We start from the raw sequence: 23,221 nt of genomic DNA, 5'->3' as shown, positions 1-23,221 counted from the left end.
CTTTTCTCCAAGCAGTGAGATGAATACTGGCAATGTGGTGTGGTGACTGCTTTGGCATTATTTGCACTAGGCAGGCAATACTCAGTCACATAACAACTGCAACTGTGCTCATATCTCGTGTAACTGTACTCTCCTGCAGTACTCAAGCAACTCAAACAACTGAGCATTTCTTCAGTTTTCAGCATTTAAAAGCTTGTGAAAATATTAAGACAAACACACGTGTTAGTTGCATTTCAGCCTTCTTACCCAATTTATTAACATAATTTTTTTCCCTGTGTAGTCCCATGATTATAGATGTACAAATCACACACGGTGAGAGACTTCTCCAGGGTCAAGCTGTTCAGGTATAAGCAATTTATTATTTGGGTAGACGGAGGAAGAGACCTGTTTCCACCACCAGCCTCAGCATACATGTGGTCAGGGAGGGAGAGAGAGACTGGAGAGGAGAGAGAGAGAGAGGTGCAAGTAAGAGGGGGTAAAAGTAAGAGAGGTTAAGAGCTATGGGAGAGAAGCTAAGAGCAAGGGGAGAGAGCTTAAGAGAGCGAAGTTCTTGTTACAATGCATTATATCCTTTTTTATAGTGACTATTCTAATTTCCAGTAACCAACCAGTACATGACACACATACTAAAGAATTTACATATAGACTATAAGAACTACTACATTACCATACAATGTTACATTTTAAACTCTAAAAGCCTTACAAATTCTTCTCTTGCTGCTTGACCTTTGGATTCTCTGTCAGCAGAAGGACATTGTTTCATCAACAAGGATTCTCCTTCAGCTGGTTAGGCTATTGTTTTTTGGTTATATAGTAACTAGCGCTCTGTATCTTATGACTCAAAGCTAGCTTTCATTTCTATTTTGATTCTAAGTTTCATATTTTCAGAATTTTTTGCTAAACAATCATATTCATAAGGTTTCCCTGTTTCATCCTCCCCAGCACATGTTGACCATCAATCCACTGTCAGTGGCAGGGACTTCCTTCTGACTCTGATGTCTGAAATAGGGAAAATCCACCAAAGACTTCACATACCTGAGAAACTTAAGACATCCTTTCCCACTTGAGCCACAAACCCAAGCCTGTACCCTGATATATCAGCCAGATATATCAGATATTCTGCATATATTCTGGTCCCAGGACCCAGAATGCTGTGAGATTGCAGAGTCACTTACCATTTGATCATAATTTAAGAGACTTTTGGCTGAATTTTTCTTTCTCTTTTTCTCTCTCATGACCTCTCAAAACTCTTTCCAGCCCTGTTTTTCAAAGCTATACAGAATAAAACATAAACCAAAACTACTATCTCAGCCAGGCTAATGTTGAAGTATTAGGTTTAAGAGTTCACATATGAGAAGGACATGAAATAATGGAGTCAGAGGCCATGAAGAGGGAAGTTTGGACATGCTGTGAGAAAAACACATGTAATCTGTTCATTATAAATGCTGGAAGCCTGTATTGACTCTATAAGCATTCAGACATCTGGAGAACTACATATGTTGCAAAGAATAATGAAATCCTCACTGAAAACCAAAATATTTTGCTGACAAGATGGAAGATGTTATTTTATTGCACAAGACAATGACAAATAAGTTCACAACGCTTGACCTGGAAGTCTAATAAAACACTAGAGCTGACATAGTATCAGACAATATATAAAAAATGATAAAAAAGATAAACAGGAAAGGGGCATGACTTCATAGATGCATGAGTCATGAGTAATTTAAGGGACCCTGGTGTAGTTTCTGCCAGTTTCATCAGGCACATCATTCAGCAACACCTTAAACCCAGACACTGCTTCTGGCCACCTGGTTCAAGAGCTCTTCTGCTGGATGGGAGTCAAGCAGACAAGGAAGAAACTTGTCCCGTTGGCTGTATTTAGTGACATGAGTCAGGCTTTTCTTGTCTGGAAGAACTTCTGCTTCATCCCATTCGTGCAGGGTGAGGGTGAGGGTGAGGGGGTGACATGTGGCTGGGCAAGCGGCTGTGTGAGCATTGTGGGGTCCACCAGCACTGCTTTCAGGATGAATCAGAGGCTAAGAAGTAGGTGCTCAGTGAATGTCATGACTTCTAGCCAGCAAGGTTTTCCGTCCCACCATCCACCCATGTCAGTTTGATCCCTGAGCCCATGGGTGTAGGCTTATGTCACACCCATGGCACTGTCTCAGACAGGGTGCTGCCTTTGAGTCACCAGCTGCCACGCAGGGTGACCATCAGTCCACCAAGCAATAAACTGAGTAATATTTGATAACATAAAGTGAAAGCAAAAGACAACGCTGTACCTGGTGCTTCTGGATTTCCTTATTCTTGAATTCCACTGGAAAACCTCCATGGGTGCTGTGGTCAGGACCAGGCTTGGAGCCACCCCTAGGTGACCATAGGGCTGGGTGGTGCCACTGACACTGAAAAGTCTTTGCTTTTAACATTTTGTCCCTGAAAGTGCTGCTGCTCATCTTTGAGGTGTTTATGGTATGCAAACAGAGGTTGATGTGTAACCTCAGCTGTCTAAAGCTCATGGTAGTAAACTGCCAGTGACATTTGTCAAGAGTTTTGTTCTCAAGCACAGGGAGCACTGAAGTGTGACAGGAAGCAAGAAGAAAACGTGCACAAAAACAGGAAAAGAAGGGGAAACTGGGCATGAATTTGAGAGACTGGGGCCACACTGGATGAGGTGGAAGGCCAGACTGAGCCTCAGAGTGGCAAACTTGAGGTGGCTTATGATCTCAGGTAAGATGCAGGGGCTAATACTTCAGGCAGAAGTGATATTAACTACTAGGAGTATTAACTAGTGTAGTAACTACAGGCAGCACTCAGGCTGTTCTGTCCCTTCCATCAGCTGTGCACTTCTCCCTGCTATGAGGGTTCCACAGAGGTTTGTGAGGAGATGGGGCTGGGAATCTTTTATTTTTGTCCGGTGAAAAAGTTTGGGATTTCAGAGCAGGATATCAGTCAGCTGGGAATAGAGGAAAGATCCAGCTCCAAAGTGACTGGAAACTCCTAGATTTGGTACAGTAGTAACCTTTCTCTGTAGACTGCTACTAGGAAAAACTAAGAAGTCAACATTTTCTCAGGATAAAGCCAGAAAATATTGTTCTTATTTAAGATCAGTAGTAATCAGAGAAAGACCTTTCCTCTGGTCCTTCTCATTCCAGGGGCTTGGAGAGGACAATCCTTACACCTTCTTCCTGGAGACACATCTTTGGTCTCTAGCAACAGCTTGGGCAGGACTCTGGAGCTCTGCACGTGGCCTCTGTGGAAGCCCATGAGCATCTGCAGAGGTGGAGAACCACCAGCCTTGCTCTACGAATCAGCTGCAGTCACAGAGTGATAATATACCCCTGCTGGATCCCAAAGAATGGGATGAAACCCAGGGAAATCAGTAAGCTCCAGATGCTCTTAATTTAAAAACTAAGGCAAATGAGGCCAAAAGCTTCTCAGTGCAGAGAATGATGAATGCAATCCAGTGTTGCTGCTGCTGCTGTTGCTATTATTACTAATAACGAGGAATGACTCTTTTTTCATTTCAGTTGCCTTTGAGAGGTTTCCCTGGTAGAAGCTGGATCAACTGCTTTCCCAGATAGGGAGATTTTTCTGTCTCCCTGTGCTGTGGTGTGTCAGTGCAATGTAAGGCATGGAGCCCCTGCCCTGCCTGAACAGCAATCAGGGGAGAATGTTTCTGTGGGAGCCCTGCTCCCCATCTTCTCTCACCACTGCTTAAGTGACTGGGAGGGAGCACCACAAGCCTGTGATGAGGGCATAACCAGTCCTATAGAAGAGAATTCCTTCAGAATTTGAAATGAGAAATGCAGCATGCACACCCTCCAAAGCCTCCATCCTGTGAAAAAAACCAAAGTGCCACAACACGTGTGGGGCACTGTTGAAGGAAAAGCGATGGATTTCCTCCTGCTGCAGGTTTCCTGCTTCATTTGTAGGGCTGTGCAAAGGGAGGCACCACACAGCCCAGCACAAGGCAGCTGAGCAAAAAGGGCACATTGCTACTGGATCATTCTCACCGCTTGCTTGTCCTTCTGCTAGGGTAAGGTGTGTTGAAAGCAAAACCACTGATTTCCTGCAAATCAGTCATGCTGGCACTGTGTTCTGCTGGAGGCATTGCTTGTGGGGCAAGAATCATTCATGGGGGACAGGAGGTGTATGGGCACCCATCCAGGAGACGAGAGACATGCCTTCCTGAGCAGCCTGTGGGACACTGCCTAGCAGCCCCTCCATCACCTTTCAGCCTTACTTAGATCCCTACAGTTCAGACTGAGGCCTGTTGTGGCATACACCACTTGCTCCATGGTCAGCCAAACCTGCAGCACTGAGTTTTCAACTGTGAGCGCACTCACTGAGCCCTTTCACACTGGCAAACCCAAAGACAGATGTGGTGGAGGTACTTACACTACCTCCCCATGCCTCAGCAGTGAGTGACAGCACCTGGCCCCCAGGGTGTTCAGAAACCTTCATGGGTGCTGCCTACCCAAGAAACTCATCTGCACTCTGCCCCCAGGGTGGGAGTCTAATAGGAATTCTTTGAGACACTGATCTTTTATGAGACAGACAAAAAAATGTCATAAGTAACAGCTTTGATAGCATTTAAAATGAATGCCCAGCTAGTAGCACACATCCCCAGCAGAGTTTATTTGAAAATAACTTGCATTTTGATGTAGAGTGCTGAAACAACAGTTTTTTTAAGAACTCCTTTTGCTCAGTGGTACCTGCTTTCCTGCTCCGTGCTTAATCTCTTTCATACCCTAGCTGGGTTTTTATCAATTGTGGTATAATTTCACTTAGGCAGGGACCTGCAAGGTGCTTTGGTACTTCCACCACTTTGCTCAGTAAGTGCCCTGAGAGTATTTGCTGAAGCTTGCACTGCATTTCAGCTGGTTTCAGTTCAACTGCAGAATTCTACTTTGTCAAATAAAACTGTTGAGATGAGTCTGAGTCGGCTCAGCCTTTTGTTTTCAAACAATGTAACATAGAAGCATATGCATCTTCCTTTACCAAAGAAGAAAAAAAAAGGGCAGGAAGTCAAAAGAGATGCTTGGAATATTTCCTGAACTACACAATGATGAGTGCTTCTGTGTTTGGTGCAATCTCTTTCTCTGGCCAAACATGGTAAGGAAGTGACTCTGCTCCCCACAGCACACGCTTGCAAATATCTCCTTTCAGCTGCTGGAGGAAGAGAGGAGGCTGCGTGTCTCTGCTGCTGTGAGCCTGAGTTCAGAGAAAGCCAGCAGTCCACAGAGACACTGTCTTTGTATCAAACTGGGGAGGAAGTGATTAAAAATTATATATTTCAAAGATAAGTGCAGATCACTGAATTGTTCTTTGTTTATCTCAAATGTGATAATTAAAAAAAAAATAATAATAAAAAATCAATGTTAGTATTTCCACAAATCCATAAACCCAGAGCAAGCAAAGGGGTCTTGCCAGCCCACCCTAATCCAAGGCAGGGATTCAAACACCTGGGGCTGGTGACAACCCCCTTCTGGCTTCTAGACTTTCCATCCACTCTTGATCACAGGAACACAGGACGTAAAACTTGCACAGAACCACATCCGTCCCAATTTCCCCTTTGAGGCTCAGCAGCTGCTCTGACCCTTTACTCTGAGGCTGCACTGTCAACCCAAAACCAACATTTCACCAGGGGAACTGCATTAGAGCACGTTATCACTGCAATATGCCCTGGTGTGTTTCTCACCAAGGCCTGGGAGTGGTATGGAGAGGAGAAGGGTTGCTCATTGCTGTGGCTTTTGCCCTTCTCCTGTCTATGGTTTCTGCTGCCTGTGGCCAGCTTCCCAGTGCTCAGTTTCATGCCTCTGAATTTGGCCACCTGATTTGGAAACTTCAGTTGTGCTAATCTGTGAGCTGGAGCCTCTCCCTTTCATCAAATAAACGAATGGTGTACAATTTTACCGCATGGTGTGAAAAGCCTTGCATTCACGCATTTTCACTGCATTCACTCAATTTCTGGTGAAGTGTGCCCTGAGTAGAGCATTGGAGCCCAGCAGATCACAAGCACTACAGAGAGGATGTGTCTGTCTCTGGCTCCTGGCTGCGAGCACACCCAGGGACATGGTGAGGTGATGCTGAGGTGGCAAAGGCAGCCATGGAGTCCTGCACTGAGAAGTGACCTGTCTTGAAGTCTTGATTTCCTTGAACAAAGGCCAGCTGTCTCTGAACATTGAGCAGGTTTCCTTGACTATGTTAAAGTACTCTCTGCATCAAGTCACCAAAGGTGTTATCTTTTACTAGTTGCAGAAGAGAGGTCTGTAGAAGCAGGGGAGGATAAAAAATAACAGGAGCAGTAGACTTTGTTTTGCTTCACTTGTCTGAAGTGGCACAATGTGAAAATAATAGAGCTGAAAGAGAAGAAAGCTGGTAAGGGAAACCTGTGGACTACTTGACAAGAGGAAGGCTGGGATCTGTTGATTTGGACCCTGTATTTCAGCTGGGCTCTGCTTAGAGCCACCCTGTCTGTCACAGAAAAGCCATAAGCAATGTTTCTGACAGATAGGGAGAGATATCTTTAGGCACAAGGAAAGGAATACCCACAAAAGTCAGCTCTCTATTTCTATCTCATATTCAGAGCTGCCAAGTTTCATACGCAACTATAAATCTATTGCTTTCTAACTATAAAGCTGCCTTTTTGTGTTTTAATAGGAAATTATCTGAGAATTTATCTGAATGGCATTTTCATATGATTTAAGAAAAAGCTGTTGATTGTAGACCTCCATAAGTGGTTTGGTAAATAAATATAAAACTGAACAAAAAGATGATTTGATGTTTCCAGTGACAATTTGGTGGCAATTTTCAGAGATACAATAGTTCTGCATGTAAAATACATTTATTTTTATATCATGGCTGGCAGGAATCAGATACCCTATTTTTTATTTTTTTTCCTCTGCAAATTCATCCAAGAAATTTTGTGGTTTGGTATTAACAATGCTGTATCAGAAAAACTCATTAACTACTGCTTTTTTTGCTCCCATTAGTAACACCTTCTGCAGGTAGTTCCCAATAACTGCATAATATAGTGTAAACCAGATCACTGCCCCAATACTTTTAAAGGTAATTTATGACTGTAATATCCTGTGAAGATTAGCTGTTTCAAAATTCTCACACATTGTGAGATGTGTTTACTAACACAATTTATTTCCGAGCCTTACAAAGAGAGTGAGAAATACAGGATGGGAGAAGTTGCTATAAATATCTGCTATGCAGTTTCCAAGGTGTTATTTAACTTGCAAGTCACATTTGGTAGCTGCAAATAACAGAACAATATTTCTGCCAAAGTTAAACTTTTAAAAAATACACCACATTTACTATTTTCTATCTAGTCTTTTCTTTTCATTACTTGCATATTATTTACTATTGCCATTATACATTTAAGAATGCATTATTCTTGCTATTATTCTTAATGTTATTGAGTAGAGTTAGCCCAGCTTCAGTTATTTTAGAGTGTACCAGAAAACAAGAAAAAAAATTACATTTATACATCCTAAGTTTGCATTTTCTGATTTTTAATTTAAAAGATTTCAAACCATAAACTGTCCAAAACCCTCACCCTAGAATACAAGAGGAGGTCTTGCCTTCATTATGACTTCTGTCAAAAGCAAAAACCTGCATTTTTAAACCCAGAAGAATATTTTATTGAACCCTTGTTTACTAGGCTTTCTGTGAATAATGTGCCTTGAGCATTGCTGAAATGTATTAGCAAGTAGTTATGTAATGAGGGGAGAGGGTTTCACACTGGAATTAGTATGGGGGGCAAGTGAACGTGTCATGGGGAGCCAGAATGGGGGAAGTTATCAGTGATGTCCTTCAGGAGTGCTTTTGGAAACCAATGCCATCCAGTTCTTTCATTATTCACCTGGGTACAAGAACATGGTCTAAGCTTAAGACATTTGCCAGTAATATTAAATGGCACAGGGCCACTAATGCTGAAAAGGATGGAGCATCATTCAGCAGAGAGGACCAGAGGACCTATCAGAGCAGCAGAAACAGTGAATTGCAGAAGCAGAAAGAGCAAAGCCATGAGAGTGGGCTCATAAACAGGGTCCCTGTGTCCGAGGCAGCAGGGAAGAGCGTGATGTGGAATGGTGGCTGAAGATCTGTGAACCACCAGTGTGATACTGCTGGGGTTCAATCTCAGCCACTCTGAAGAGCAGGATCGAATGTCTGGGGTAGTCCCAGTGGTCCTTTTCCAGCCTTACCTTGCTCCACTTCTATGATGTATCAATCCAAGCATGTTCAGCAGAAAAAAAGAAAGCTTTAGTACAACTATAGAGGGCATATGTATCAATACCTTGATATCAGAGAATATCAGAGTCTTTTTATATTTGAAAAAATAAAGGGAATTTAAACTGAAATGGGACCAGAGAAATTCTACCAAGGTGATGCGGAAACTGAGAGTAACAAATGAGAAGAGATTATTGGATCTTAGCTTATTTAGCTGAGCAGAGAGAAAGGAAAGAATAGGATTACTTTTTACATTACTCAAAGAGTAAAGAGAAAGAAGATCAGGGGAAAGTAGAGGATAAGAATCATGGTACAAAATGTACAAATGGAACAATCAGTTCTAGATTTAGAAACTAAACTTGTTAAACATAACCTGCCAACTTCCTTCTTAATAAGTGACCATTTTGTGAAGATGTGTGAGGGGATTTCTACCTTTGTCTTTAGCCTGAGAGGCTGAACTCAGTTTGGGATGAGATGGTGTGGGAGCACTGCTGGCAGCTACTTTGGCATGCCTTGCTGATTTGCTCAAGGTTAGACTAATTACCTGAACCGGGGTCATTAACCAATTTTACCCATCAGTTCAGGAGGGGATTCTGGGAGAGGGAAAATGCAAAGTTTGAAAAAATAGAGATGACAATTCTGGCACTTTATAAACTCACTAACAAAGCACCCAGAGCAGCAAACCTGGAGTTTAATTTCTTATTTTCTCTGTAGACCTGTAGGATGGGCCCTTTTATTTGAATGGGGCGGCTGAAAAGGCTTTTGTGGCTTGTGGAGAAGGCAACGATCAGGCTGGATAATACTCTCTCTGCCCAGTGCCTGTGACTACAGGGTGTTGGTCAGCCTCAGGCAGCACTAAGCTCTGCATGGCTGGCTCCCTGGAAATGTTACCGGGGTTGGGCCACTTTGTGCTTGGGTTTTGTGAAAGAAGCAGCTGGGCACCCTCACACTGCTCAGGAAGGTTTGGGTGAAGGTGTGCTAGGCTTGGTGCAGCCTTGGTGATCCATCCTGCCTGCTGGTCTGTAAGCAATTAAAGCATTCCATCAGAGGCCAGTCCCATGACAAAGGAGAGCTTACACTTTCTAGAGCTCCAGGGGTTTTCTCAGAGGTGTCACAGGATCTGAACAGGGCCCGTCCTGCACAGTTTGCAAGATGAGCTCACGCAGGGTAATTGCCGACTTACATACAAGGAAGCACAAAAGTAGCAGAAGCACTCAAGCCATCAGCCCTTTTCAGGGCATTTACACTTCAGACACGGATTGGAGAGAAGTTTTATTATATTAACAACCTAGGAAAGAACTAGATTTTCTTTTTCTATAAACACAAAAGAATGATGAGAGCCATTGCCAGCCTGAAGAACTAATGTTTATAGAATTGGACTGCAAACCAATGTACCTCAGGAGCTGAGACCTGAGCTGTTGCTCTGGATCACCCTGTTAACCAGCTCATTCACCATGCTGCTTGCTCCTTCTCTACCTCTCTCTTCTTTCAGTTCAAAAACAGTTCAGTGTATCTCTAGGCAGGGTATTTCATAAGAAAAAAGACCTTAAAACGTAGTCCGTTCCTTGGTGAGGTGTGTCTTACCTTACATATGTCTAGCAGAATACCTAGGTGACTGAAAAATATTATTAAGAATAATTGCTGGTGATGAGCAATTGCAGACTACCTTTTAAAATGTACCCTTGTATGGAAGCAAAAATGGCTGCAAAAATATGGAAAAACTAATGCTTAATAGATTTTTTTTAATGAATGCACTCAGTGCTATAGTACAATGCATACCTATGTAATAAAAATAGTATTTTACACTAAAAATTTAGTCTTTTTTGAACCTGCAAAATATCATGATGTATTGCAGCAACCATTTACAATAAACATCACACTGACTCTATAAGAATCATTTACATGCTAATATCAGTGTGTCTTGGGATTAATTAATTCTATTTCAGTTTAGATTGAAAAGATAATTTTTGTCAGAATCACAAGCAGACAAACTCATAAAAATATTAAACAAAAGTCGCAATTGCCAAGAGGAAAAAAAAAAGAAAAAATGTGGAAGGAATAGTATTTTGGAGTAAGTTGCTGAAGATGAACTTCTGTGGATAAGTGTATCCATCTTCTGGATGTGTCCATTGTGCCTGTTATTTTCTTAAATTTCCTATATCAGATACTTATATCTACTAAAATTTTATATATCTGTAAAGCTTACTGTAGAGTTGAAATTTTGCAGGCAAACACTTATCAAAGGAAATAGCCTTTGCTTTTTAATCCAATCCAGCTGTGTTTTCTAGTGCTAATATTTTCAGTGAAGTTTGCTAACTTTGTTTTAAGCAGTGCCTTCAAAGAAACAGCATATTAACAAGAAAAGTGACCTGATGTTTTTCTGTGCTTTGCTTAAATTTAGTCACTGGGCTCATGATTCCAGATACTGATTCTTCATATTTGCTGAGAGAAAGAAGTCTTGATATCTTTTGGAACTTTAGACACAAGTAGTGATAATGTGCAAAACTGGAGTCAAGTCCAAGAGTGTATTTGAAAAAAAATATATGTGTCTTCAGACAGCACCATTTTACTTCACAGAGAGATTTTATTAACATGTTCTGAATCATTTAGTGCTAATCTGGAGAATTTTTGATTGATAAATCTCAAGGTTTAAGTTTTGTAACAGTGTCTGGAGACTCTGAATGTCTGATTTACAACATTTTCAAATAGCCCAAATTTTACTGCATCACCTGGTCTGGAAATCAGCATTCTTCTGGGCAAGGTGGAATAACCCAGTGCATTTTTTCCTGAAGAGGATGAGGAGAAGCTCACACAAGCCTTCATTCTACGAATGTGTGGAGTTCAGGGAGCGATCTTCATTTTGGGACAGGGACAGGAAGTCAAGGCAGTTCCATTTTCAATCAGAACAGCTGTTTGCAAAATGAACATTAGTTCTTAGACTTGTATGTGTTCTGCAACATGTAATATAAAAGCTACAAAAGCTGAGACAATGGGCATAAGGGGTGTGCAATGCAATGGGTTTGATTTTGTCAATCAAATCCCAGGCTGTAAATACTTTTATACTAGGAGTTGAAGGAAAGAAACAATTTACAATTTACGTAAATAAATTGTAAAGGCAGCAATGCTGCCTTCCTTTTCTGACCATTTCATAGCAACTCAGCACCAATGCTTGTTTACTCAGGATGGATGGGGACTCAAGAAAGCTGAGAGAGGTTGTCCCATCTGGGTCACTGTGTTTTTGTCTCCTGAAGTGTGTCTGTCACCGCTCACTCCTTTGCGAGTTTTTCTGCAGTCTGTACCTGACCTACAGAGGCGAAGAAAGGGTCACTGGATCAACAGCTCAGGGCTAAAAATAGCTGCTGACTAACCTTGAGAGGCTGTGGTATACACCTACCCTGTATCACTGTGCCCAGCATCCTGCCTGAGAAGCCAGGTAACTTGAAAATCAACAGCCCCTGCCCCTGACAGCCAGATCATCCTGGAGCTGCAGAGCTTGCTTTGCAGAGGGAGGCCCTGAGGTCTGGTGTAGCTGGAGCAGCTACAGGACCCTGAAACAAAAGCTGAGCACTATGGAAATACAGAGTGGGCTCTGGGAGCTTGTCTAATCTGTGTAATCTGTGGGTGGGCTCAAGTATTAATTACACCAGAGCACTAAGGATACAGTAAAAATGTTCAGATTGATGTTTTCCCAACTTTTTTCTCCTAAGGATGGAGCAGGGCTGTACCTGTCTCCCGGCCAGCAGGAGCAGGAGGTCATTCTGCCCCTGTGCTCAGCACTGGTGAGGCCACACCTTGAGTTCTGTGTCCAGTTCTGGCCCCTCAGTTCAGGAAGGATGTTGAGATGCTTGAGCGCATCCAGAGGAGGCAACGACTCTGGTGAGGAGCTTGGAACACAAACCCTGTGAGGAATGGCTGAGGGAGCTGGGGTTATTTAGCCTGGAGAAAAGGAGACTCAGAGGTAACCTTATCACTCGCTACAACTCCCTGAAAGGTGGCTGTAGTCAGGTGGGAGTTGGTCTCTTTCACCAGGCAGCAGCTGACAGAACGAGAGGACACAGTCTCAAGCTGCACCAAGGGAAATATAGGGTAGATATTAGATAAAAGTTTTTTATGGAAAGAGTGATCATGTACTGGAATTGTCTGCCTGGGAAGGTGGTGGAGTCCCCATCCCTGGATGTGTTTAAAAAAAAAACTGGATGTGGCCCTCGGTGCCATGTTATAGTTGAGGTTTTAGGGCATGGGTTGGACTCGATGATCTTGAAGGTCACTTCCAACCTAGTCATTCTGTGAATTCTATCTCCTAAAAGAAGGTGCTGAGCACACAGTGGTGAATGAAGGTATACATGCTGCTCTGACACCATGTGTGACTACTGCCTGCACTGCTGGACTCCCTTTCCTTGCTCACAGCCCTGGCCAGGAGCTGCAGCCATCCCTTTTGCAGCCAGCAGCAGTGGTACTTGGCCATGATATACCTGGGAACCAGCTTTCTCATTCATCCTCCTGGATTTATGCAGTAGTCCTTTTATATCTCTGCCTGTGCAGACAGTCAGCCTAAAAGGAGAGAAAAGAAATCCAGCTCATGGATGTCACTGGTTTTGACTCTCTTTGTGCAGCTGCAGAAGCTCTCACACAGTAAACTCTCCTGCTGGCAAAAAAATGTTGGACTATATCATGTTAATCTGTGTGAGGGCTAGAAGCAGCCACATCTTCATGAAGACTTTCCTCTGTATCCACAAATGAGAGCAGGGAAGACCAAGCCCCAAGAACTGCTCTGAATTTTAACTCAGGAAATGATTAAACATGTGCCTAAATTTAACTGCTCAGATAATCCTGTGCTTAAACTTGCTGTTTGTGTTGCCTGACTGTGGCCAAAAGGTCCTTGGAACTCTTGATGAATGAGGACCAGGCGTGTTGAGGGAGCTGAATGTAATAGGTTGGATCCTTCTTACCTAGTGCAGTCTTGTCACTCCATTCATGGTTTGACTGCTCATATAAATAAAATTAATAGGATCTGTCCCAGGCATTGCACCTAGCTGGAAATAATCCCTTTTATGGTTTTTGAGAGCTGTTTCTCAGACTGCTTGTACTTTTTTGGCCTCTAAACAGATGGATTGCTTGCAAACCTTACCAAATTCTGATTAAATTGTTGTGTGGGAGTCAACAGGTACATATTAAATAGGCTGTGAGATTACCTTCCATCCTGATGGCACACCATATATAATTAGAAAAAGAGAAATGAGGCTGGAAGAACACAACACAAAGCTCTGGCAGGAGCTCAGGTGAACCAGAAGAGTACATAATGCAGTCTGCAGACCTTTGACTGGTGATTTCAAGGTCTCCACTAAGAATTGATTAAGCTGCATCTTTTTTTTTTTTTTCTTTTTGCCTGTTTCTCTGCATGCAGAGAGAGTGAGCAGGGGTTGGGTCCTTAATGTGTCCCAAGCAGCAATAAGAAAAAAAAAAACCTGCTTTAAATAAATGCAACAGCTGTAAGAGGATTTTGAGCTGCAGGATAAGGAAGTTCTGGAGTCTTAGAATAGGAAGGAACGCCTGTTTAAATTGCTGCTGATGGTTGTGCTTCCTGTTGTGACCCCACTACAGTGTTTCATAACACCTTGGGAGCAGCTCAGTCTAACACTGTAATGAGGAACAGGGATTCCCAGTTCCTCCATGCTATCTGCCAGAATTCAGGGTCTCTTTGGTGATGACAAAAATTGCAATAGGAACTGAAGAAAAAAAAAAGGCAAAATTTCCCACCAGCTGAAGAAAATTTCCAGCTTTGTATTTCCAAGAGCTGGGTCTCATGCACCTCAGTGCAGGTCCTGAGTAACACTCACATGGAGTTTCCTGAATAGAATGGCCTCATTAATTTTCAAAGGGCTTTGTAAAATGTCATCTGCACGGGCTCTGAGCTGCACTGGTTCTTAGACCAGAAAAGCAAAGACAGGATGGGAGGCTGCTGATGGGAAGGCATCTCTGAACTGTCCTGGGGGCTGACATTATCTTGTACCATCTCCTCATGGGCTACTCTGCCAAACAGCAAAACAGACAGACTTTAATGTACTGTATTCCTGTTCCTGACTCCTCTAATAGGTGACCTTCACTTGGGTCTTGCACTTGAGCTGTGGTGAGTGGAGGTGAGGAAGGGATAGAAAAGAGAAAGAAGGAATTTTTTTAATAAAGAACCTTTTATTGATATACACCATGGCTATATATGTGCACACAAACTCAAAATATTAGTAAACTCCTTTTGGACTCATTAATTCAACTTTCCAAACATTAATAGATACCTAATTCTCTGCCTAGGCTTTTATACTAACTGGACAGGAAGAAGGGACTCCAGCCTAAAAACCTGCAGCTCTGCAAGAGGCATGTGGGCAGGAACATAGTATTTGCACTTTGATAAGGCATAATAACTTGCTGCAGTTTAAATTCACAGCATTTTTAAGTAAATCTAGTTAGGCTGTGTTCGCTAGCAATACACCCACACAACAAATACTATGGTAAGTGGAAACAAGATAAAATCTGGAAAGGCAGCTGTGAAGCAAAATAAAATATCTGTAGGGATAGGCAGCACATAAGTCATATGAACAGTTTTGAATCATCCTATTGCTGGAGACACATCTTGGATGGCTGTACTTTGTCCTACAACACCAGTAAGACAAACAGCATACCTAGAAAAGCTGTAAGCTAGTGTCCACTAAGAGGATAATAAGAGATGTTTAAAGAAACTGAGAAAAATTTGATGGAATAAAAAAAAAATAGAGCACAGCTTGTGATGTTTACCAATGTATTTGCTCCATTGAAAAGCTGTATTTGAACAGAGAAATGCTGTTTGTCTTGTGTACCTAAATTCCTAAGCAGAACAGAACAAACTTTTATTTTCACAGCACAGTAATTTCATAAGTAATAGGTCACAGTCTCCAACATTTATCAGATCTTAGCCCTTCCCTTCTCTCTGTTTTCTCTTACTCCCTTTCACCTTGTTTTGTTTGTTTTGTTTTAGGAAATGTGAATTTTGTTCCGTGACTAAAACAAAACTATTCTTAGATGAGATTTACCTCTCTGTACCTAACAGACCTTTTCTGATCAAAGTTAAACTAAAATTAATCCTCTGCAGTAACTGTTCAGCTTGCAAGGAAAGTGTACTTCTCCACAGACTACAAATATAATTTAACCAGAAAAAATCCTGACTCATTTCATATGCCATGAAAATTCTTTATGAAACTGCATGGAAGACAGAAGACTTTCACTGAATGGGTTTTTGGCAGCATGTGGTATACAGATTTCCCAGGGCTGCTCCATCCATCCACCTTTTCCTGACCTGGATGGACAAGCTCTCATGATCAAGACCTCCAGGAAAATTGCCAGCCCCTGTCAGGGGTTGGGTAGTTATGGATTTTTGCACAGCAGGGAGACTTTCTATGCTGAAACTGAAGTAGTATTTTATCCCTTCCTGGAGACTCTGGATGGATCCCAGCTAGTTGGAGGGGCAGGGTTGTGTGGCACAAGAACAACAAACATGTCTCATAGCCAAGCTCAGGTGCAGAACACCCCATCTCCCTTCTGCTGTGCTGCAGACATGTTAATGTCACCAGTGTGCTCCTCCAGTGCTTGGGACAGCACCAGTGATGTTTATAAAGCAGGTGTAAACATGCTGCAATGGTATCAACTGCTTTTAAAGCCACTTAAGGGGAAAAAACACTGAGATTGTAAAGACTGTAAAACATACTGCTTGTGAGATTGTAAAACATACTGCTTTGCAAATAAAAGCAGCCAAAGTAGGCTTTTGATCTCATTTATACCTTACATGCAAACTTATTAGATAAACTAGAAATTTTAAAATCAATAGTCTAAATATGGCTAAGAAATCAAGATAGAAACTCACTTTCATTTCAGGTGAAAGTTTGAAAGCAGACAGCATGATCATTTGATGTATCTTGAGAGCAGAGCCAGAGGCAGGTTTTTACCTACTAGGCTGAAAGGAACTCAGAAATCCGCCTTCAAAGTTTTGGGCATGTTAGCTACATCTAGTCTAAGTTTGAAGGGGAAACTTTAATGTAAGAATTTTGAGACTGAGAACCAGGGCTTGACTGGGAAAATGCAACTAAAAAAATTGGAGGGTGAAACTCTCATTCACCTCATTTAGCCTTTATACCTTTCTAATAATGGAAATAATAGAGAAAATAATAATGGAAAAAGTAGAGAAAGATAAATTTAAACAAGATGAAAATTCAGAGAGTAGAGTTTAGAAAAGGCATACGAACATGAAGAGGAAAATTATTAGAGAGTTTCTGTGATGAGAAAAGTCCAGTGAGGAACTAGAAAGGAAGGACAGAGATGGTGGAATGTGCAAACAGTTCTACTGTACCTACTAGGCCTCAGAGAGTAAAATTCCTTCAAAGAGGAAAGGTAATATCTTGGCTTATCTCAGTCTCTTTTTCAAATTGAGCATGAGTTATTTTACAGTGATTTAGTTCCTGGCATAGACTGAGAGAAGTTAAAAATTAATGATTTATGGGAAGTGCGGTGCTTACGGCAGGGAGTGCAGCCAACATCAGCTCTGTTTCTGTACCAAAGGACCAAGCATCTCCACCTGGATTTGTCCTAGCACTGGCTCACAGTGGCAGGAGGGTCTACAAGTCTTGGCCCACACAGACAGATCCATTCCAGCTCCAACAGGAGCAGCACACAGAGACACAGAGACTTTCCAGCTGAATGGTGGTGCTTTGATTTAGTCCTTCTCTTGCGACTTCTGCCATCAGGGCTCCTCTGATGGCTTAGCTCTTAGTGAAGCTGTGTGAAGTGATCTGCTTGGGTGAATGAGAGCACAGGTGACGTCTGTGCTTCCCCAGGGTGAATGTTACCAGGTAAATTGCATCTAAAAATGGCATGAGCTTGTTGAAAGATGACTTAGATACTACAATCTTTCACTGCAGTCTGCAGTCAACCCCACCATTTAATGCTGAATCCGTCCATAAAATGTTTCCAAATGCTTCCCAGCTGAGCAGTGTGTAAGAGGCATTGTCTCCAGAACAAATATATCAACAAGCCTGTACAGCTGCTTGACAAATGGGCTGCTCTGCAGTTTTCTGCTAGCTCAGGTGGTTTTCTTAAAGGGATTACCTCCAATGTCTGCAACAAAGGATCCGTCAGCCCTTCTACAAAAGATATAGAAAAGTCTCAGTCAAAACTACTGGAAACCCATTTGTCAAAGTAGCTTTGCAATGGTACAAGTCTGCCATTTTCTTCTCTATATATATAAAATGGTTGTGATATAACTTTAAGGAAACCTGACAGTGGGAGTAACACATACACAGTTAACAGAAAGTAAAAGGAAAAACAAAACCAAACAAAACAAAACCCCCAAACCAGAAAAAAATAAAGAAAAACGATGGAGTAAATGCTTTCTGGCAAAGACCAGCAGAAGAATGTGGCTGCCAAAAGAAGAAGCTGCCTTTGATTAACCTTTACATGCAGTGTGCACTCGTGATTCTTTTCATTTGGGTCTCGTTGTAGCAAATGCATAAGAAGTCCCTGATTAATGTGATTGCTTTAAAATATTGTATTTCTAACAGCCTCCAAATATAAATCTGCATATTCAGGACATCTGAATGCTGGTTGTCTTCCTGTCCTTCCCATAAGTACCTCGTGGAGGCTGTTTTCTCCAGCATGGGGAGCAGCGTGTTCTGGTCTGCAGATGGGGAAGCACTGCCTCTCCTCCCTCCAACAGCTTTGGCAGCCACATCTCTTGTACACTCACACTAACAAATCTGCTTGTATGAGGATGGACACGTGAAACCTCTGTGATGGGGTTTACAATGCATGGCTGTCAATGTGGTTGCCAATGGGAGAGACCACCACTCTTTTCTTGTCTTTCCTTCACCCCATCATCATCACCTTCACCATCTTTCCCTGACCATTCATTTCTTGCTCCACACAAAATGTGCTTCCTCAGCCATGTGCTTGTGGCTCTGGAGCAAGTCTGGCAGTGGGAGCAGGATTGGGCAGGATGAGCTCTTTCCACCAAGGATTTTGGGGTATTTTACTATTTTTTTTCTCAATAGACACATATTATTGTACCCTTCTCCTATAGGTGTTTGAATAAAGTACATAATTTCCTGATATTATCATCTAATGGAGCTATTCCTGTGCTAAACAGGTGGAGGCTTGTATTTTGAAGCTACAGGCTTTGTAGATAAGTCCCACAGACTGTTCATTGTATGTGTCATTGCACAAATCCTGAATGAAGTTTCTCAGCATGTGATGAGTTCACAGCAAACCTGTCCCCATCTTAGCAGCCAGGGCAGTGAGGATGCTGAAAGTGCTCAGTGGAGTGCTGGAGCCCAGACTCTGGCTAGAGCAGTGAGAGTTTTTTTTGAACACAAGTGACAAGGCAATTCAGGGTTTGTGTTACAGAAAGGGCTGTGGTTGCAACTGGCTCCTGCAATGAAATACTGACCATTTTCAGAAAAATCTGTAAGTAACTGTATGAAGCCTGGGAGATTTAACTGGGAGATTTGTCTGGCTGGCTGCTAACTGATAAAACAGAGAATTTGTATTCTGACCTTTGATTACTGATTAGGCTTGGATGGCAACCTGTTCAACCAGGTTAGCAGCAAGGCACTTCCAGGCATGCTCAGCACTGCACCTCTAGGAGTGGAGGAATTTAAACCGGGAAGTATAAGGAAGAAACTCCTAAAGAGTCAGAGCCAGTGGTTTGGGTTTTGGCTTTTTTGTTTTAGTTTTCTTTTCCAGTTTAATTTTGGATGCAGGTCCCTATGTCCTCCCTGAATCCTCCATGTATTTCTTCAGAAATGGTCATTGGCTAGTAAAGCCTTTTGTCCTGACAGTTGTATTAAAAATTGCTTTTAATAATGTTCTAAGGTGACTTTTTGATGCTTGCATCCCCAATTGCCTGTTCTGTTTGTGCTGGATATTAAGTTCTGCAGCTTTAAGACGGGTTCCAAGAGCAAAGGGAGGAAAGAAGCGGGCAGTCTGTTTGCAGAAACTGCACTTGCTCCCCCACATTCCTTCTCATGGACTGTTGTCCACAGCATGGACAGTGGGACAGAGCTCTCTTTTGCTTTTTAGTTAGCTTTTAGTTTAGCTAGCTGAGTCAGAGAAGTTTCCTGTACTGTGTCTTTTCTTTTTCTTGGAGCTGATCAGCCTGCTCTGGACTGAAAACTCAGAAAACCCCAAGAACTGTGGCCCACCAGGACCTGGGCTCGGCACTTTCTGGTGCCAGAGGGACTGATAAGAGACTGAGTGAGCTCAGCTACACCCCACAACAAGAACTTTCAGAATTTGCCATCTCTTCAGAACAGCAAGAGATTTTATTGTTTAATATTATTAATTTTTTATGCTTTTCTTGTTGGATAAACAGTTTTTTCCACTTTTTTCCAAGCAAATCTTTTCCCGAATCGGTTGGAGGAGGGGTACTTGAATTTGCTTCCTAGAGGGATCCCTTTGGAAGTTTCTTCCCAAATTTGCCCTAAACCAGGACAAATATGTATCAGAATTGGGATGTGAAAGTCACTTGTATGAGTTTCTCCTCTTATCTGGGAGCAAGTGAATTGAGATAGAGCATGTCTCCAACCAGAGTATTTCCCAGCAAGAAGAAATAATCATGGTACTGAGCCAGAACTGAGACTGTATGAGATTGGGGCCTGGTGTCCTGATTTGGTCTGCCAAAGAGAATCCTTTCCTTTTACAGCCCCTGTAATGAAGGTGGATAAAAGGTCTTTTTTTATAGTAACTGTTGTCACAGACATGGGGGAGCTACTGATTGAGGCCCAAAGCTGCAGTGCTAGGGCTCTAGCACTGGTGTGCATCATGCAACCCAGCTGCATTATTTAGCAGGAGTGTGTTTCTGGGAAGTGCAACTGTTAGTGGGACGGTGGACAGAAAAGTAATTTTATCAAAAGATTTAGTATTGCAGAGAGGAATGCATGCAGGGACTAAGAAATAAACACAGTGTAAATGCAAAGGATGGAAAGGCAGGAACAGGACCATTAACAAGAGCAGATGCTGCCTTTTCAGAGCAGATAACCGATATGAAAGACCTTGATGGCTTCATCTGAAGCTGAAGTGCCAATACAAGCCTTTCAGTGTGCTGTCTCTTGGGACCTCTCTTTTGAACACTTAGATATTCTTTGCATCATCATGCCTGAGATACATTAAGGTTTATTGAATGCACAGGATGTTGGCACACTGTGATGAGAGTGGCCAGCAGAGCAGGTCATTAAGTGACTGGTGGTGGATCTCCAAAACAAGGGAAGTGGCAGAGAACTGGGCATTACTGCCCTGCAACTAAATGAGATACAAGGAAGATGTTCTGATGAGTATGATGTGAGATGAAAACAGATGAAAGGTTTGTAAGCTCTGACCACACCTGTTATTTCTTCCTTGCTTTGGGAGTACAATACCAGCGCATTGAATTGTGTGGTTACATGCCAACAGTAAGCATGCTCTGCAATTTGTGTCAGTAGAGCCCATGAGAAGTCAGATCACCAAATTAATATCTCTGTGTGTGTTTGTATTCCTCAAGAGTGAAATGATCCCCATCAATTGCTGCAGGCAGGCTTGTGGGCAGGGATCTAGAGGCAAGGGGGAGATTAGCTTGCTGCCATCTCCTCACCTTGACAATAGAATTCAGCCTGGAACAACTCCTTTGGTGTAATCTGTTTAACAAAAGGCAGATGCTTTATTTACATCAAGAAATTTTGTATTTAAAGTATGCTTCTAAGTGAAATGTACCCTCGAGGAATCTCTCTAGTGATGTCAGCAGTTCACATGCCTTGCTTCTACAGAGGTGGTGAAAAAGGATTAGAAAAAGCCAAATCAACTGGGAGCCCTCCCCCTCACATCACGGTAATTAGTGCACAGAGAGCATTACATGTTTGTCTATTCTCCCTAAAGCAGTGCTTCACAGCACTCTTCTCACGAGCAGAGAGTTTCCATAAGTGATTGGTGACCTACATTCAAGGCAGAAGCCTTCCTGCTTGCTTTCGGGAGTGTGCCCTGGCTGCCTTCCAGATCAAGCCCGAGATTCTCAGCACTTCATTTCCTGGCTCATCCCTGTTGGGTTTTCTGGGGACTGGGTTCTCTGCAGAACATCTGCATGGAAAGGTCACTGCAAAAAGAAGGTTGGAATGAATTTTTGTGGTAGCCTTAATAATTACTCTGACAGAAGTTATAAAAATATAGCGTATGATGAACACAAATCAATAGGCAGTTAAGAAAGCATCAGCCTGGTTAAAATGTGGGCTTGTAAAAATCAAGACTGTGATTCAGTCATGAAGTATTTTTTTCAAACTTTGTCAAAGTCTTAGCACTAAATGAGTACCTGAATTAAAAGTTTGGGCTTTGCCACTGGTGCTTTGCCCTGCTGTGTACCTTATCACTGACAGAAGAAGCTACCAGCCTGTGAAGTGGTGTAATTAAATAGCGTAACAAAAGTGCCATCACAGACCTTTTGTGTGGACAAAACAGGAATGTGTAAACAGAGTTCATGATTAATTTTTTAACATATTACATAGTAAACTGTCTGTGAACTTCCTATTTCTGGTTTGGGTTTTATTCTGCAAGTAAAGCAGTTGTTTGAAGAGCTGCAGGGAGCTGTGGTAGGAGAATATGAACCACTAACATCTTTCAAAGGAAAGCTCTGCTTTAAGTGTGGCTGTCCCAGTGGTGAGGTGGCATGGAGACCAGACAGACCAAAACCAAAGCAGAAATTAAATTAGTTGAATCTTTGCAGAGATAACCATTCCTAGTGAAATTTAGACCAGCTGTTCCTTTGGATTCACACAGTCCAACTAGACAAATACTTCAGAATAAGCCCCACTAACATCCTCTACAGCTATGAGGATAATTGAGTATTAGGATGGGCTGCTTGGGCTCCAGAAGAGAGTTCCCTCTTCCAAGTGAATGTGAAAATGAAATGGAAATGAAATTTCTAATGTGAAAATGTGCGAGGGCTAAGAGAGCACATTCCTGTCTGCTCCAGCCTATCCCACTACATAACCACATGGAGAAAGGCAAACAAATAAAAAGATCAAGTCAAACTAGTCACAAGGAAAATCTCTCCAAACTTACAACCCAAATATTGAAAATTCTGAAAGTCCTGAAAATTTGGCAAACCAAGGGGAACTTTTCTTGGCTAGTGAACAAATGGGAAAAATATGGGAATGAGTCTTTAGGGTCAGGGCTAGTTCAGACTTCAGATCAACTGGAGTTTGTTTCAGGCAACTGGCTTTTTTTGTGACACAGACAGAGGAAAGGCTGACGAGGCAGAATGAAAATAACAAGTGACCATGACTCCACAAGGCTCCTCTTTCCCAGTAAGCTGGCTAATTGCTGGGAGGCTACTTGCTCTGTGGAAAGGCAATGCTGTGTTTTTTTCAGTTTCTTAACTTCAGCCAGCTGCAGTAACCATACCTGAAGGTACTTGGACATAAAAATAGATCAGGAGTGATAACAGTAGCAATGGAAAGCTTTGAGATTTTGCATGTTTTGACCCCAGGCTATTCTCTTACCTTACTTTGCAGTAACCTCACTTTCCAGAGTGCCTCATTTAGTATGGGTCTGCCTGACCAGGGGGAGTAGAGCAGGACTGTTTCTGTGGCAGCCGGCACTGCAGTGTCCTTAGCTGCAGTCATGAGAGAGACCTCTGCTCTGGGCTAGGACCAGGGAATGGTACAGGGCCTGAGTGCATTAAGGCTGAGAAATGCTGACCAGCGTGACTGGGGCTGGTGTTCAGTGTCCCTTCGAAACACCCCCTCTTTCACTTCCATTTCTGCTTTTGTGTCTGCAATGCACAACTGTGTTTTACTTATTTCACTGTCTTTTGCTGTCTGCTTCTCATTTTCTTTTTTCTCCCCCAACCCTTTTCTTTGCTTGTTGCCTCTTCTCATTCTTGTTCAGTGTGTGTTTCCCCTCTGGTCTTCTTCAAAAATTGCTGCTCCCACCCTCCATGATC

General features: G+C 42.4%; 1 long non-coding RNA gene across 2 annotated transcripts in view; it reads left to right on the top strand.

Moving 5' to 3' along the window:
- Window positions 1-261: 261 nt before the first annotated feature.
- Window positions 262-23,221, top strand: part of LOC107200081 — a 37,879-nt gene continuing 14,919 nt past the window's right edge. Inside the window, exons 1-2 of one of the 2 annotated variants that reach the window (XR_001519488.2) lie at window positions 262-2,727; window positions 3,153-4,935. This is a non-coding gene — a long non-coding RNA (uncharacterized LOC107200081). Of the gene's footprint in view, window positions 2,728-3,152; window positions 4,936-23,221 lie in introns of those variants that run through there. The other variant, XR_004496349.1, reaches the window with a different exon arrangement.

The sequence above is a fragment of the Parus major genome, chromosome 1, assembly GCF_001522545.3.
Source record: "Parus major isolate Abel chromosome 1, Parus_major1.1, whole genome shotgun sequence".
Lineage (NCBI taxonomy): Eukaryota > Metazoa > Chordata > Aves > Passeriformes > Paridae > Parus > Parus major.
Note: the sequence above shows the minus strand (reverse complement) of the source record. Positions and strands in the feature narration are given on the sequence as shown.